Genomic DNA, 17046 nt, shown 5'->3' on the forward strand with positions numbered 1-17046 from the left:
GTCATACATCAACAAGCAGGTAGTACAACACTGCATCCCCCATATATAGGCTGACAATGACAACTTGAGAGTTTCTACCTTTTCCACTAATATCAGGGGAAATGCTGAAGTTTCAAAAGGATACCCCATAAAATTGTAATGACCCCTCTGTTGGCCGAGGCAACATTGGCTCTTCCATCTGATAGTTCCCCAAGGAGAGTTACCACAAGCTTCCTCACAGACTGGATCTGATCACACAAGACAGGGAGTTTGAGACACCCCAGTATCAATCAGCTTCAACTGACTGCCTGGATGATTTAGTTTTAGTTCACTTTGTGCAGTTATTTTATGGTAATGTGCAGCAGGTTCTAAAGGAAGCAAGAAAGTCTGCTACTAGAAAATCTTGTGTTAGTAAGTGGAAACAATTTTCTAGTTTGTCCCTAACCAAAAAATAAGGGCCCGTCAGGAATTTTGTACCACTGATACTCAAATAGTACGAGTTACTTTACTCTGGCATCACTTATTCCTCTATAAAGTTTCATCTTGCAGCCATTTCAGCATATCTGCCCATGGATACTTGTCTTTCTTCTGTGTTTCTTATGAAACTGTTTCTGAAAGGAGTTTTAAATCTGAGATGACCTTATAAACAGGTTGCTCCTCCTCGGAATATGAACCCTATGTGCTGTAGAGAGAGAGAGAAAGAAAGACTGTCCCTTTTTGAACCTGCCCATCAAACTGATTTAAGGTTCATGACATTGGAAACTGTATTCATCATTGCTCTTAAATTGGCAATAAAAGTGCAGGTTTCAAGCTGTCACAGCGGGTTAACCCTGTCTGATTTTCCATAGGGGTTGTCTCTCAGAACAAACCTCTGATTTATGCCAAAAGTGGGTTTCAGGGTTTACTTTGAATCAAGCTGTCAAATTCAGTTTTCTACCAAGAACCCAAAACTCAAGGAGAAAAGATTCTGCATCCTCTGGGCATGTGTAGCAGCTTTGGTATAATCTTGACACAACTAAACTCTTTAGAAAAGATTGTGTGTATTATTAAGGGGCAAAAAGGCATTCCTTATGTATAAGGAGACAAGCTTCCAGGTGGTTGTCCTAAGCTATTGTTTTTATTCCCACAATGGCAAAACCATTCCAGGCTGCATCAATGCACATTCCACTAGATCCTTGTCTTTTTCAGTAGCATTACTGGAAAGGGGTGGACTCGAAGCATTCTAGAGGCAGCTACATGGGCTTTTCTGCACTCTGTACTTTTCATCAGCAGTATTTTGATCCAAGACTGTACTGTGAGTTACAGTGAGGATGAAAATAGGAGGAGAGGCAATAGGTATGAGGGCAGAGGTTGATGGACTTGTGATGCATGGGCACAACCAGTTATTTAGTAGGTGTGTTTTAAGTTTGTTTTTAAAGAGAGTTATGGAGGAAGCAGAGGTCAGAGTAGAGGGCAGGTTGTTCTAGGTTTTAGCTATGATGTGGGAGAACAGGGCTTTACCTGCAGAGTTATTTGCCTTTAAGACACTGAGGAGGAATTTGTCGGAAGAGTTTAGAGGACGATTAGTGTTATAGCGGGTAAGAAGTTGGTCTAGAACTGGTGTTTTATCAGGATGTTTTGTTACATTATATGCAATGACTAGTTGATGGTAGTTTAGGAGTTGAGGAAAGTCAAGCCATTATAGTTTCTGCAATGCCTGACAGTGGTGGATTCTAAAGGAAGAGTTATTGGCGAACTTAGCGACTTTGGTATAAGAGGATTCAAGTTTATCCAGGTCAAGTTTTCTGAGGTGGGTAAGAATGGGTGAAGCGTACATTAGAGTGGATAAAAGGTAAGTTTGGGCTAGGGTAACCCATGCTTGTTGAGAGAGGGATTTTTTCTGCCTATACAGGGTTCCCATTTTTTATGTACTGTTTTGATTGTTTAAGAGAGATGGACAGCAAAGACTAGATTTTTGTCAATTTCCACTCCTAGGAGATGAGTGCTGTGTCGAACTTAACAAGAGGGTTCCCCCCCAAAAAACATACCCCCCCTTCCAACCATTGGCTATACTGCAGCTTGATCTCATCATTCCTCAAAAAAGGGTGGGCGCAGAAATTGGTCCCCGAATCCGATCCATCATTCTGAATACATTTATTAAGGTCGCCAAGTTCATGGTGACCCTGGACATAAAGGATGCATATCACCATATCCCCATTGTTCATCACTTCAGGAGATTTCTAAGTGCAAACTAGACACAACAGCTCTATCAGTTCTGTGCATTGCTCTTTGGGATGTACCTCAAGTGTTTACCAGAAGCCTTACTCCTTACTTGGATGACTTGCTGATGTGTAGAGTCTGCATCCAGGTGTTTGGAGTTGCTGGAGAAGGGGTCGGGCTCACTCTGCCAGCTAGGGTACAATTTGAACCTTTGCAAGTTGTACCCAAAACCCTCACAAAGATTCTTTTTCCTCAACACCAAAAATAGAATGGCCTTTCTCCCCAGAGACAAGGTCCTGTCCTATCAGATGATTCAGGAATTCTCCAGGAGGAACGTCTCCCCAGCAAGAGATTTCCAAAACATTCTAGGACTGATTGCATCCATGACTCTGATGATATTTGCCAGTCTCCACCTGAGAAAAATTCAGTGATATGTACGAAACTTTGAATTCCAGTTGCCAATGGTGCCCTTCAGGCAAGAATTGCAGTGGTGGAGACCACAGTTAAATATCAGTCCAGAGCTTACCTTCTTCCCACCTGTTCCAGTGCAATCTGTTCAGATTCATGCACCTTTGCTTGAGGTGTTTTGTCTATGGTAGTGCAAGTCATTTGGAGGCCCAAGGATGCACACACACATCAGTGTTGAGGAAATGTTGGAGGTGATCCATATTTTAAGTCCTTCACCACCTATGAGCTCCAGGTACTTCAATTGGGGTTATGGACAGCACCACAGTGATGTAGTACTTTGACTAACAAGTGGTACAATGTTATGCCCTTTGTGTTGGTTAGCACTGATGGCCTGGGAGCTGGGTGACAGCATTTTCTGACTCTTCAGGCATCATGCATCCTGTCAGAGCAAAGTTTGGCAGAAAGACTAAGCAAATCCTGGGCAGACCTGCACAAGTGTCAGCCCAAGGTAGTGGTGCTTCAGGATCTAATCCTGATGTGAATACCTCAAATAGATCTGTTTGCCTCCGTTCAAAGCAGACCGCTGGAGAATTTTTGATCTAGGCATCCTTTAAGTCATGCTTGGAGGACAGATTCATTCTCATTCCCTTGGGCAGGACAGGTGCATTCTCATTCCCTTAGACAGGACAGGTGCATTCTCATTCCCTTAGACAGGACAGGTGCATTCTCATTCCCTTAGACAGGGCAGGTGCATTCTCATTCCCTTGGACAGGACAGGTGCATTCTCATTCCCTTGGGCAGGAATGTTCCTATGTACATTTCCACCCTTTACAATGATTCACAAGGTAATTCTAAAGTTTCAGAAAGAAATGCTAAAGATCATTGTGGTAACCCCCTATGGGCCCAGGCAATCTTGGTTCTCCATTCTAATGGTATTGGAGAAGGGCAATTACCATATACTTCCTCACACTCTAGATTTGCTTATGCAGTCTCGGGTGACTGGTGCACCTCAGTTTGAAATGACTACAACTGGCAGACTAGACAATTCTATTATGACTCTATTTAGGTACTTTTTAGGTACTTGTTTCATGAGGATGTGCAGCAGGTATTGGAGGAGGATAGAAAACCTGCTACTAAAAATTCTTATGTTTACAAATAGATGAGGTTTTCGAAGTGGTGTCTAAACGGGAACAGAGGGTCCCTTGAGGATAACATCTTTCTGTGGGTTTGTAAGGCAGTCCCTGTACTTGCCTGATTGGTCTATCACACCCACAGGCAGGCATACTGTTGTCATGTTTTTGTTTAGAAGTTAAAAATAAAACTAAAACCTTTTAACTAAGAATGAGGTTTCACAGGCTGGTGGTAAACCCTCACTGATCTTTCAGGAATATTTAAATAAGGGACTCTATGCTTTGGTATTGGTTCCTTGTTTTCCATCTCCCAGGTTTTTCTCCAATTAGCTGCCATGGACCTTTCCACCATCGTCTGTAACGGCCTTTAAATAACTGACCTTTTGAATGTAATGTATTCGAACAAGAATACTTGTCCATCTACCTGCTTAACTGAATAAACTACTGGTCACTTCAGCAAGGTGTCTTTATTCCTCCTGCATGAAGGTTATCAGAGATAGTCTCCTAGAGCTGCTAGCTTAAGTGGTTTTATCCCAACTAATCCTTTATACTCTTACATAAATGAGTATTACTGAACCAATTCATGTGACTACATAGTTTACAGCTATTGGCTTTGTTTTATCTTCTTTAATTTTGTGTCCAGAAAAGACTTGAAACTGTCTCAGAATGTTTCACAACACTGAAATGTCTTTCTGGTTTTATCCAGTACAAAATATCACTTGCAAATAAAGCCAACTACTCTTGATTACCATGCCAATTATATCCTTGAGTTTGAGTCCCTTATTTTCTTTCCCAATTGTTCTAAATATAATGTAAATACAAAGGGAAAAGAGGACATCACTGCCTGGTCCCAGAGAGAGAAACCCCTTCAGTTTAATTTTTGTATCTGAATTCTCCTATATCCTCCTAATCAACCTTATTTTGTCAGAGAATGCAAATGCTTCCATTACCTTACTCAAAATCCCAGCTTGCTCTCATATGCTTTCTGTGCATCAAGACCCAACGACGACTGATATTTTCTTACATTCTGCTTCCCACTATTAATGTTATCGAATGTTTGCCTGCCCTCCAGAAAACCACATTGATCCATACCTATCAATTTTGGCATCACTTTTGCCAGTTTTTTAGCCATTATAGACATAAACACTTTATAATCATGGTTTAGAATTGAAATGTCTGATTTGACGCCAGATCGGATGGGTCTTTAACATCTTTAGTATTACAACCACCACAACTTTCTTCCAGGATGTTGGTGCTTCTCCTTTTAAAATAATGTTAAAACCTTCCAGATCTTTATCACTTTCTTGCCTCCCAGCTTCCAAACTTGCACAAGAATACCATCTATTCCTGGTGACTTTTCTATAAATTGGTTATGCGTCACCGTATTTATCTCTTCGCCTCCTATCTTAACTGTTGATATTTGAGCCTCATCTATCTCTTGCGTTGGTATATTTAATTCTTCCATAAACAATTCAATTTGTACGTTTTCTTGATTTCCACATTTCTCTGCTTTATACAGTTTTTCATTAAATTTCCAAAATATTTCTAATATCTCTACAAGATCTATTTTCCTTGTTACAAGCTCCATAAGCTTGTCAGCAGCCCTTTATATTTTTTGTTGTCTGAGCCATTGTACTAAAAGCTTTTGTGCTCTGGAGTTATCATAAGCAGTTGCTTAACAGCAATCTTTTTAAATTCATGGATATTATTGAAGTAGTCCCTTATTTTTTGTTTAACATTCTCTAATTGCTCCTCTTTTTCTGCGAGGTTCCCCCATATTTAGCAATACTTTAACCTTTGGTCAGTCCCCTTAAATGATTTTTGTTATTTCTTAACCCTATTGTTTTCTTTTATATTTGCTCTATTTTTAAACAACTTTCATTTTGTCCCTCTCCCTAGCCATATTTTCTGAATAAACTTCTATCTTCTCTAATAATTCCCAAATAATTTTAAATGCCCCTTCCTTTAATTCCTTTCCATTTAATAGCTAGGTGGGGAGGTGCTAGTGTCTCATTTTTATTTCGTTACCCTGCATTTGTATTTTCATTATTACTGGCACATGATCTGAAGTAATCATTGGGTGTACATCAAAGCTTTCAATTAAATGCACATGTTCTGTAAAATTTCTGTTTAGCCTAGCCCAGTTTTTGTACCTTGGGGAATAATATGTAAATTCTGTCCGAGTTCCTACTACTGAATTCACATCTTCCGTACCAAATATTTTCATAAATTTCTTCAAAAATCTACCCCTTTTGTTATATTTCCCTTATAGACCCCCCAGTTACATCCTTATTATTTCAAATCAAATTTCAGACTCCACCTATGTAATATTCCCTGCTGAAAGCTGATTTCTCCCATAATTTTCTTAAGCTCCATTATAGCAGTTTTAGATGGAGCGCAAATAACATGCCAGCATAATCCTCTTCCCTTGCCAGTAGCCCCTTAGTCCTACAAGTGTACTGTTATCTTTTTTCCTCTTCTATCACTTTTGGAGCACCTATAGCAATTAACATATGTACTCCCCTTTTCCTTAGTCCCAGGTATTCTGCTGAATGATCATTCTGAAATCCTTTATCAAATTCACTTGCTCAATTCTTTCCAAATGCATCTCATGTAGCGTAGCTATTTGCCCTCTGCATTTTTAATATACTTCACTACTTTCTTTTTTGTATATACCTGTGAAACCATTCACATTAAAAGATAATATGGAAAGTGTTGCCATTATGATAAGTTATTACCACCTGTAATTGTAGAACAGCTGTTTTAAATGTCTAGTTTCAGCTTTTGTGTTGCATGTATGTAAACTGTTTAGCAGGTTGATCTTTTATACAGTTGTTTCTTGTCATACCATTTGAATCTCGCATCTTAAGAATTTTGTTTTAATGAAAACCCTCAAAAAAACACCCCCAGAACACCTCCATAATCTATTAACTTGATGCAAAAACAATATTATGCACATCATCTAATAATGAAGTTAAACCTTTCTAATAGGAACAGTTATCCCAGATTGATAGCTATGCTCACAGGCTTGAATTGACCTATAATGAAGTTATCAATGCTAAGATGCATGACACAGCCTGTGCTTATACTTGCACACTAAGTGCTGTCTGTTTTTGACTTATTCCTCTCCCAGATATAGAAAACAACTTGAATGCTTTCATAAAACAGTATCTTTTAGCCACTGAAGTTTTCTGTTTTTCTTGGACTTATCAGCTTGTCTCCATATAAACAGGAGAATCCGATACACAGTTGCCTTAAGCTACAAGCTTTTCATGTTGCATTGTTTACATTTATTTGCTAAAGGAAAACTTTTCCTTACATTCAATGTTCTTTTATTACTTTAAAACTTGTTAAATCAAGCCAAGGACCTTAATCCAGTCATTCCCCTATGCAAAAGTAAGAAAAAGCATATACATTGTATTTAAGTCATGCTCTTTTATCTAGGCTTTTGTCTCTTTTTACACTGCAGTGCCTACATTTTTTGAAACTGAACAAGAAGGAAAAATATACCTGTTTTCATTAGTATCCTTCACACACAAAAAACTGAAAAATCTTTATCAAACATGCATTCTATGACATGTTTTATAAAAATACTGTTGAGAGCAAAAACTGTTTTACTTTATTTCCCGCTCCTTAATTTTCTTCCAGACATTAATGACATGAAATTAGGCATATGATTTGGAGTCCTCTACCAGTTTAATAAGTCCAATATTTCCAGATTTTCTTGTTCCACCATATTTCACAAGTGTGATTGCTGCTTTTTAATCCCACATTTATTCATTAATTTCCAAATTGCTGATTTTCTTCCTGTTCTCCATCTGTCAGCTGCAGTCTCTGGTTCATTTCCAACATACTCCTGGTTATTCTAGTCAACTCTCTCTTGCTTTTTTTTCTCTCTCTCTCAATCATTTTCCTTTGGAACACTGGAAAAGATTTTAGTGGCGTAGTCTCTCTGAGCTTTATTATCAGAAATATAAGAAGCAGAATCCCCTTCTTTGTGTTGGACAAACTTATTTCCTCCTTAGCGTGTTCTGCATAAAAAATGAAAGACCCTCCAGGAAAAAATATTCTGAAGATAGCTGGATGCAGCTGCTTGAATATCACACCTCTTTCTCTACATTCCCCAATTGCTGGAATAAATTTACTCCTTTTCTGTATGATGTACAGTGAGTAATCATTTTCCACAAATACCATACTGTCTAACTTTTAGTGTTTTGCCTTCTGCAACAGTTTTATCAGAATTAACTCTTTCTACTGGTAGGCTTGCATTTTTATTTTAGAGGTCATGGCCAGGTTTGGAGCATGCATACAATGTGTCCTTCCAATTAACTCCTGTTGTGGAATACCAGTCCAGTTGCATATTTGTACTTTCATAAAATTAATGCAGTCTGTTCCTTCCATTTTCTCTGGCACAGCAGAAAATCTCAGGTTTTCCCTATACATCTCTTTTTGGGCAGTCTCGTACTCAGCCAGCCTTTTCTTCATTTTGACCTTGATTTTTGCAGTTTTATCAGCTCAGCTGAAAATTTGTTTAAAGTGTCTTCCATTTTTTTCCAGCCTTTTGTTTGAGTTGATATACTCCTTCTGTGTTTCATTTATTTCAATCAGCCCTGAGCACATTTGACCTATTTTTTCCTCTAGATTACTGGAATCCATGTCTTGAACCAAAGCTGGAGCTTCAACTGCATTTTGTTGAACAGCTGAAGGATTCTTCCCAGCCAGTGTTTGCTCCTCACCTTTTGTAGTTGATTTTCTTTCAGGTTCTCTAAATTTCTTCTTTGCTGGCATCCAGGCAGTGCACTTACTAGCTAGTAACTGAAATTTACCCAAAAAGACAAATTCATAGTCTCTTTTCCGAGTTTCTTTTTTTTTTTTACACACAGTGTGCAGCCATCTAGGAAGTCCATATAATATGTACTTTGAGTTTGTACAACAGTGGGGAAAAGGAGAAACTTCCCTAAACTGCCAATCTTGCACTAATTCATTGCATTACTATTGATTATAACTGTCAATGAAATGGGAAAATGGGATTCCTGCTTCAATGATCTAACTTCTCAACAATGCCAATTGTAGCCATGCACATATATATGCAAGTGTGCATATATATGTAACACGTGAATATATATCTGTATGTATATACATACATGTATATATTCACATTAAATACATACATGCACATTCACATGGACACTGATGTAATATGGAAGTATGCAAATGAATTGATACTGCACAATATCACAGCTCATTTAACTTCAAAACTAAAATCAACTGCATCAAAATGTGCATGCTCCAAGTCACAAACACAGAGCAAGGGCATCCCCACATGGGGGGCTGTTCTTACCACATCCCCTGCTACTTAAATATACCAACTCTGAGATTGCACAATAAATAGGAAAGGGCATATTCCTCAACCTTGGTATTAAGTATCTTGTACCACTGTAAATTATATGACTTGTCAATCAAACAGTATATGCAGGTAAGCTGCTAACCAAAGACATTGTCGATTTACATTACCAGACTCATACACACACATGCTTATGGAAAGAGAGGGGCAAAACGTCATCTTAGTGTTTGGGTTCTTAACTACTGTTTTCTTTTCATCGTTGCAGGAGCAGGTCAGGTTACTCCACTCTGTTATTTCCTTTGTGATTTAATGATTCTTGTGTGGTTCATCTTATTGGAAGTGACTCTCGACTGTCATCCTAGTATTTATTAGGCACCTTATTTAATTAATTGTAATGTGCATTGGGTGGACACTCATCTGGATGGTGCAGCCCTCTAGGTGGGACAGAGTTGAGGTAGATGATAGGCTTGCTTTGCTTGTCTTGTCTTTTTGGACTCAAGATGTATGATGATTGTGAATTAATTATGTTGACTGAGCTGCAAACATATCTTCAGCATTTATATGCTGTTTAGATGACTGGAAGTCAATAGACCATTTGTGGATCTAGGGTAGATCTCCAAATGCGTTGATCTTTTGTGATTTGATTCATGTTATGGCTTTAGAGCCGCAACTCTCATACACTGAGGTAGTAGTTGAGGCCAGTGGCTGCTCTCCTAAAAGTAGTCATTTTGCCCTTCACTCTTTTTTTTTTGTGGTTTAACATGAGTACGTCTGTGTTCTGGTTCAGAAAGATAAGCAGATACTCCACTGACCTTTTCTTTGGAAAAATAGTACATGTTTATATTTAATGTAATGAGGATGTAGAATATGATCTATGGGTTTATATAGGACTCTTGGCAGAGGGAGGTTGTGATTCCGAGACCCTGGACTTGATATTTCCTCTGCTGAGGGAAGAAACCTGATAGATTAAGGATTGATCATTTTCATAAGGTAGTGCTGCCTGCCTGTTGGTGAGATAGAGTTGGGTTAAATTTAGGGTAACAGTTTTAAATTCCAAGACTCATAAGTGCAAATCCTGGAATAGCAAGAATTAATGTGTGAAAATGGAGATTACATCTCTTCAGTCTTGATATTGCTTTGTTTAGGAATATTCCTTTTTTTCCCCAATGTATGCTGATCTTTAGTATGTGGAAGCAGAGTATATACAAGAATCAGGAATGTGGGGAGTGCAGGGGAATCTTGCCCTAAGAAAAGCAACTTTAAAAGGAGAAGCACTATTCAGAATTCTTCTGCGCTTTACTTGATTTTCACGTAAATTCAATGACACATAATTACAGGTCTTAGAATTACAGTAGGTAGCCATAATGCTGCTATTTTATTGTAAAGCACAGATTTATATCCTAAGGGTGCTGGGTCTTGCTGACACCAATAAAAGAGAAACTTGTCCTTTTCTTTATAAGAATTTTTTTATGTATAAAGTTTAGTTTTGTATTTGCTGTTTGTGTACTTTAAGGTGGAGAGAAAGTCTAAAGTTCATGGCGGGGGTAGGCTTTGAGGAGTGTTGGAGTGATGGACTGCTCTGTTAACACTTTCTGTCAAGGTTGCTTTTGGAAATTTAGTAACGTGATAACCCTAGGTTAAGAGTGTGAATTGTTGTATCTAACCCCTTAGAAGTTAAATGACTGCTAATATGGCTATAAGTTCATGCTGAGTTGTCCAGCATAAAGTATGGTCCCTGGTTTGATAATGAATTGACTGAATAATATAAGTGGTATGGGCAACATCTTGGGTGATGTCATTACAATTCACTGTTGCAGTATTCTTTACCAAAGAGATTCCATGGTGAGGGTAGTACAGTGTCTGGCCAGTATACCAAGCCTTATGATTTTATTAGAAGTATGTCCAATTTATGCCATACGACTTGAGAAGAGAGCATACATGGTGACGAATGACATCTATAAAATCATAAGGCTTTGGTATACTGACTGAATGTTGGGCTATCCTAGGAAGGGAATCCTTTTGGTAACGAATACTGCAACAGTGAAGAGAAGGGCATCTACTGCTATGGAACTGTACTTTTCAGGAGATACCTGACCCTCCAGGACCACCAGAAGATGCCATCTCAAGGCTTTGCCTCATCCCCTTTTTGAGCTTGCCATGATATTGATGCCCATTGGAATGGATTTTCATACTTTGGCAACAGACTAACCTTATGCATTAATACATATAAAGCTTAGGAAGGGATGCCAGAGGAATCGGATTTTACAACTGAGTATGATGATAAATATTTAATAGGTAGACACTGAGTGTCTGCTTGGAAACTCCGTGCACCCTACTATAACTGATGGGATTGACCATCCTTAACCTGGAATGGTATTTTATGCCTGTGCAATGCAGAATAGTTTGTACTGGGGGAGCCCTTTCTGTGAAAAAGCAAGACACTGGTGGTTGAGCATGTTTAAGGAGTCCCTTTGATGTTTTGGGTCTGGCTTAGGAGGATAGGATAAATAACTTTCCTCCTCCCACCTAGTTTGCTATGCAGGAACTGGAGTTTGAGTCCTGTTAGGTACTCTGTATGAACAGTGAAATGTCACTGGATGTATTTGATAGGGCTACTTTTCATAGCTTTTCAGTCCTTGCCCATAAACAATGGCAGTGTATTCCCTGGGACCTAGTTAAACTCACTGTCTACTCAGATTTCAGACATTAAGCAGTGCCTACAAAAACAGTATTAATGCAACTGTCTTTTGACTACAGAGCATGCCAAATAACTTGGAACCTGCTGCAGTGCAGGCAACTACTAATATACCCCCTCTCACCCTCTTTCTAATTGCTCACACATTCCGAACTATGTGCATACCTAGCTGGGTGGAGAATACTAAAAACTCCAAAAGAATCTAATCCTCTCACAATCAACTGGGTTCATATTACCTGCAGATTATATCCTAACTGAAATAACTTACTCTACATCATTAGTCATACTCTTTCACTTTCATCCTCACCCCCCCCCCTATTTATTTATTTATTTTTTATCTCTTACCTTCATCTCTCTCTCTCCTCCAATTTGGCTGTTTATTCTATTCTTTTATGTAAATATGTATATAATTACTGTTTTTGAATATTCAGTGATTGTGTATCAAGTATATTAACTTCTGTGCGAATTTATACTGTTCTTTTGTTATGCATATAACCCATGATGGCCTGCAATTGGTTATTTTTGCAGATTTCTGCGTGTGTTTTTTAATGGATCGACCAGAAGAGGTTTGATGATAGTGGAGGAACACCAACTGTTGAGAAATGCTAGATAGCACTTGTTTGCATACAAAGGCTTTTGCCAGTTATGTTCAAGGCATTTTTGAATTAGCCCTGGGGCCAAATGGTGACCAGTTGGGAAAACTGGGCTGTTTTGAGATGACGGTCACTAAAAAAAAGAGCCCTTTGTTGTGATGACTCTAGGATGGCCAATTGCATCATATCTTCAGAAATATTTTGGATAGTTTTCTACATTATTATGAATATGTTCCATCTTGTCAATCTATAATATTATCAAAGACCGATTTCTGGTTGTGCCATGAAGTGCATGCATTTGGAGGTTGCACACTATTGCAACACAGATGCATAGTTATTTTGAGTACATAACTTCAGTTTATTTGTTGGGCCATTTGCATAGAAGAGGCTGAGCAAAGTCACAAGCTAATTTGCTTTGTGCTATCCTCCTCGTACTGAAAATAGCTGTTATCAGGAAATTGAAAAGCCAAGACCCTGCAATGGAGATGGATTTGCATCAAGTTTTCAGAGGGATGTGCAAGGCTGAGCTATTTACATTTGAATGGAAAGAATGGGAGGTATCTAGTTGTCATCTCTGGCACTAGCTTCACCCATTTTCTTTATATTTCTTTATCTCTTGGCTTGCTTCTTATAGATTTTAAGCCATTTGTTTGTCCCAAAAAAGGGACTTTGCAACACATATCTCACAAAGCCAGTGTGCCGAACAGTCACAGCCCTTAAGACTAAACAACACACCTGATACACTTGTAATAGGTGACTATCATGAGGCACACTGACGTCCCGCTCACCAGGCTGAACAGGGAGAGGGTCACGGTGAGCAGCCTGTCTGGCGCTAGGATCCGCCACATAACACAAGCACTTGGGTCACTCCAAGGCAAGTACAAATATAACTCAGTCATTGTCCATGCTGGTGTGAATGACCCAAGACGTACCTCCCTGGACTACATGAAAAGAGACATAAAGGAGCTCTCTGAGCATGTAGCCCAGGCCGGTATGACCCTGACCTTGAGTAGTATCTTACCCTCACCAAGAATTATGCTACAATATGAAGACAAGATGATCAATTTCAACAATTGGCTTAAGTACTGGTGTCATTCAAAGGGGATCCAATGCCTGTCAGCTTGGGATGATATGCTCGACAAGCCACGATGCTTCGCTAGGGACGGCTTGCACCTGTCACCCCTGGGCTTTCGGATATTGGCAAAGGCTCTTGCTACCCCTATAGTGCCTTTTTTAGGCAAGGCTCAAAAGACAAACCCACCTCCATAGGTATCACAAGGGATAAGAAACTGAGTAATGCTACCCAACGCCAAAAGTCTAAACCTCAAGATGCACGCACTCAAAACTCTCCTTAGCATGGAGAACATCGATATCTGTGCAGTAACAGAAACCTGGTTCAGGGCTCCCGAGAGCACCCCAGCACTACCAGGTTATACCTCATACCATGCTTTTCGGCCCCAAAACTTGGACCGAACCACAAAAGGAGGGGGGAGTATCGATATTCATAAAAGATACCCACACCTCCAGGTTGGTGGCAAAGCACGAAGCATCAGAGACTATCCATGTGCAACAAACAGTGGGTAAAACTGCCTTCCAGTTTATAGCCTGCGACAGACCACCCTCCCAAACCCAGGAACCCCACTCGGCCTTCCTGAGAACACTGGAAAATATGAAGGTTTCTCCAAACACCATTATATTAGCGAAACATAGACTGCGAGCATTACTCTAGCTCCAACACCCTAGCTCAAAGGTTCCTAGAATTTATAAACTCAAATGCTATGGAACAACTTGTTACCACTCCCACAATAAGGGAAAACATACTGGACCTGATCATCACCAACATGGGGACTCTATGCTCTAGACCAGAAGTGTATCCCTCACTGGTAAGATCAGACCATAAACTAATCTCACTGGATATTCACATCCCGACCCCACCCCCTGCCCAGAAAACCACAGTGAAAAACTTCTCTAAAGCAAATTTCACACTCCTCAAAACCGAGGTGGAATCATTCAAAGCCCCCGGGCCTGTGGAAAATACGGCCCAGACCGCAGAATCCTTTATAAACGCATTCTATGAACACCTTCAGGAATGCATGGATCATGCGATCCCGAATAAAACCAAGATCCAATCCTCCAAAGGCAGACGTCCTGTCTGGTGGACCCCAGCCATAAACAAACTATACAATAGAAGGAGGAAGCTACTAAATGATAGAGCAAAATCCCAAAAAGGGAAGGCATCACTGATCAGTATTAGCAAAAAACTATGGGCACTCATAAAATTGTCTAAGGCCAGCTTTGAGAGAAAAATTGCACAGAACACTAAGGATAATCACAAGGCTTTCTTTAGTTATGTTTGGAACCTGGGTGGTAATTCCCAGATATGCTCAGAATTAGTCCAAAATGACAAAAAATACACTGAACCCACAGACATTGCCAACATCCTAGCTGACAGGTTCAGCGCAAACCCCCCCCCCACCAAAAGGGCAAATATCTATCCCAGCAGAGTGCTGCCCCCATGACATCTCAGATGCTCAGGTAAGAACCGCCCTCTCCAACACAAAAAACTCAGCATCAATGGGACCAGACGGTGTCCCGGGCTGCGTCCTACATGAACTCCAAGAAGAGCTAAACCCAAACATAAAACTACTGTTCAATCTCAGCCTTACTACAGGATATGTGCCCAAAGAGTGGCATACAGCAACAGTGGTCCCTCTCCATAAAGGTGGTGCCTCAACGGATCCTGGAAACTATCGCCCCATAAGCCTGACTAGCTTAGTCTGCAAAGCTATGGAAAGGATCATCATGGACCTCATAAATAAAGATATTGGGGACCTACAGACACTGGATCCTACCCAGTTCGGCTTTGTTAAGGGCAGATCCTGCCTTTTAAACCTGGTTGATTTCTTTGAAACAGTCACCAAGGCGATTGACGAGGGGAAGGTGGTCCACACAGCCTACCTGGACCTCGCTAAAGCCTTCGATACAATACCCCACTCGGGCATTATAGATAAGCTCACCAGCTTAAATATAAACCCCTATGTCACTAGATGGATTGCAAACTGGCTCAAGGACAGAACCCACATGGTTAGAATTGCTGGAGCCATGTCAGACTCCAAACTAGTTACAAGTGGTGTCCCACAAGGCTCAGTCCTGGGACCTCTCTTGTTCGGTATATATTTCTCGGAGGTACAGGCTAACACGGAAGGACTGTGGCTGACCAAGTTCGCAGATGACTGCAAACTGGGCCATAATCGACTCTCCAGCCGACACAAGCATCCTCCAAAAGGGCCTCATAGAAACAGACAACTGGTGCCAGAGCCATGGCCTCAAGCTAAATGCCAAAAAGTGTATAGTCATCCCCTTTGGCAAAAACAAAGTGCCCACAAATTACCACATAGGTGGTAATCCATTAAGTACAGAAGAAGTAATTAGGGACCTGGGGACCCAAGTTGATAGCAATCTCTCATTTGACAACCACGTGGCCAAAGTGGTTAAAAACATTTTATATAGCCCACCTAATCATGAAGGGATTCACATCTAGATCAGGGAGGTCATTGTGCCTCTTTACTCATCCCTCATCAGACCCATAATTGAGTACAATGCCCTTTTGGGATGTACCTTACCAGACACCTGCAGCAACTGGAAAGACCACAAAAGTACCTCACCAAGAGGATCAAAGGGCTCAAACAGATGCCATATGCTGCCCGGTTAAAGAAACTCCAGCTCGACTCAGTGGCATACCGCCTGTTCAGAGGCGATCTGTGCCTGGCGTATAAAGCCATGTCCAACCCGGAATTAATGGACATGCTGCACCTCAGAAAATCCAAATCCCATCGAGCTACGCTCGAGACTTGAACCTCAGCACTGAAATAAATAGGACATGCTGGAGGGACAGATTCATAACCCAGAGGCTCCCTTCACTCTGGAATAAAATCCCAGTCCAGGTTAGGCAGAGTCCCTCATTGACTCTCTTCAAGAGGAATCTTGATGAGTGGATGAGAGATCATAGGTTTACCCCGGGTATCACTTCTGTGTCACTGTTAGACAGAGGCACAGTATACTAACCTCGAAAAAGGGCATAGCAAAATAAATTTAAAATGGGTGGCGAAAGCCAAACACATTCTGGCTAGGCTTATAAATGACCTAGGGCAGATAGCCTAGTATGAACCAATGAACTTATATAAGAAGCCATCATCTAGGCAGGCAATGAAGGTCTTGTGTGCCCCACTCTGTTCCCTTCCATCCAGTTGCTCTGGGGCCAAAGTATGTTTTGGCTTAGTAGTCTACTGGTCTGGCTTAACCCTTCTCTTAATCCAAGGCAGTCTAATTTTTAACAAGATAGTAACTGGTCTCAGGCCAGGGATCTCTACAACAGCCTAATATGCTTTAGCTGCATCCTTTATGATAGGCTATGAGATACACTTCTTACATTCTAATTGTCCCCCCACCCCCAATTCCTGGAAGCATAACTGAGTACTTACATTACTGCTATGTGCCGTCCATCCATGCACAAACCCTTTTTCCCATATTAACACATGGGGTTGGGGTGTGAAATCTACAGCGACAATCATCTAGAAACAAAGTTCACTCCATTGAATGCTGATTTCCATCTTTCTTTTAAATGTTTTTCCTTTTTGAGGGTAGATTGTTATTTGTAATATGAAAGTACCTAATCAGTGCAGGTGCTGTGGGCATTAT

The 17046-nt window shown here is 40.3% G+C and overlaps 1 protein-coding gene across 4 annotated transcripts in view; it reads left to right on the forward strand.

The window, feature by feature from the left end:
* Positions 1-17046, forward strand: part of LOC122809727 (anillin-like) — a 1124352-nt gene that overhangs the window by 904261 nt on the left and 203045 nt on the right. The gene's annotated exons all lie outside the window — the stretch shown is intronic.

This window comes from Protopterus annectens, chromosome 8.part0 (assembly GCF_019279795.1).
Source record: "Protopterus annectens isolate FY-2018-M chromosome 8.part0, PAN1.0, whole genome shotgun sequence".
Taxonomy (NCBI): domain Eukaryota; kingdom Metazoa; phylum Chordata; order Ceratodontiformes; family Protopteridae; genus Protopterus; species Protopterus annectens.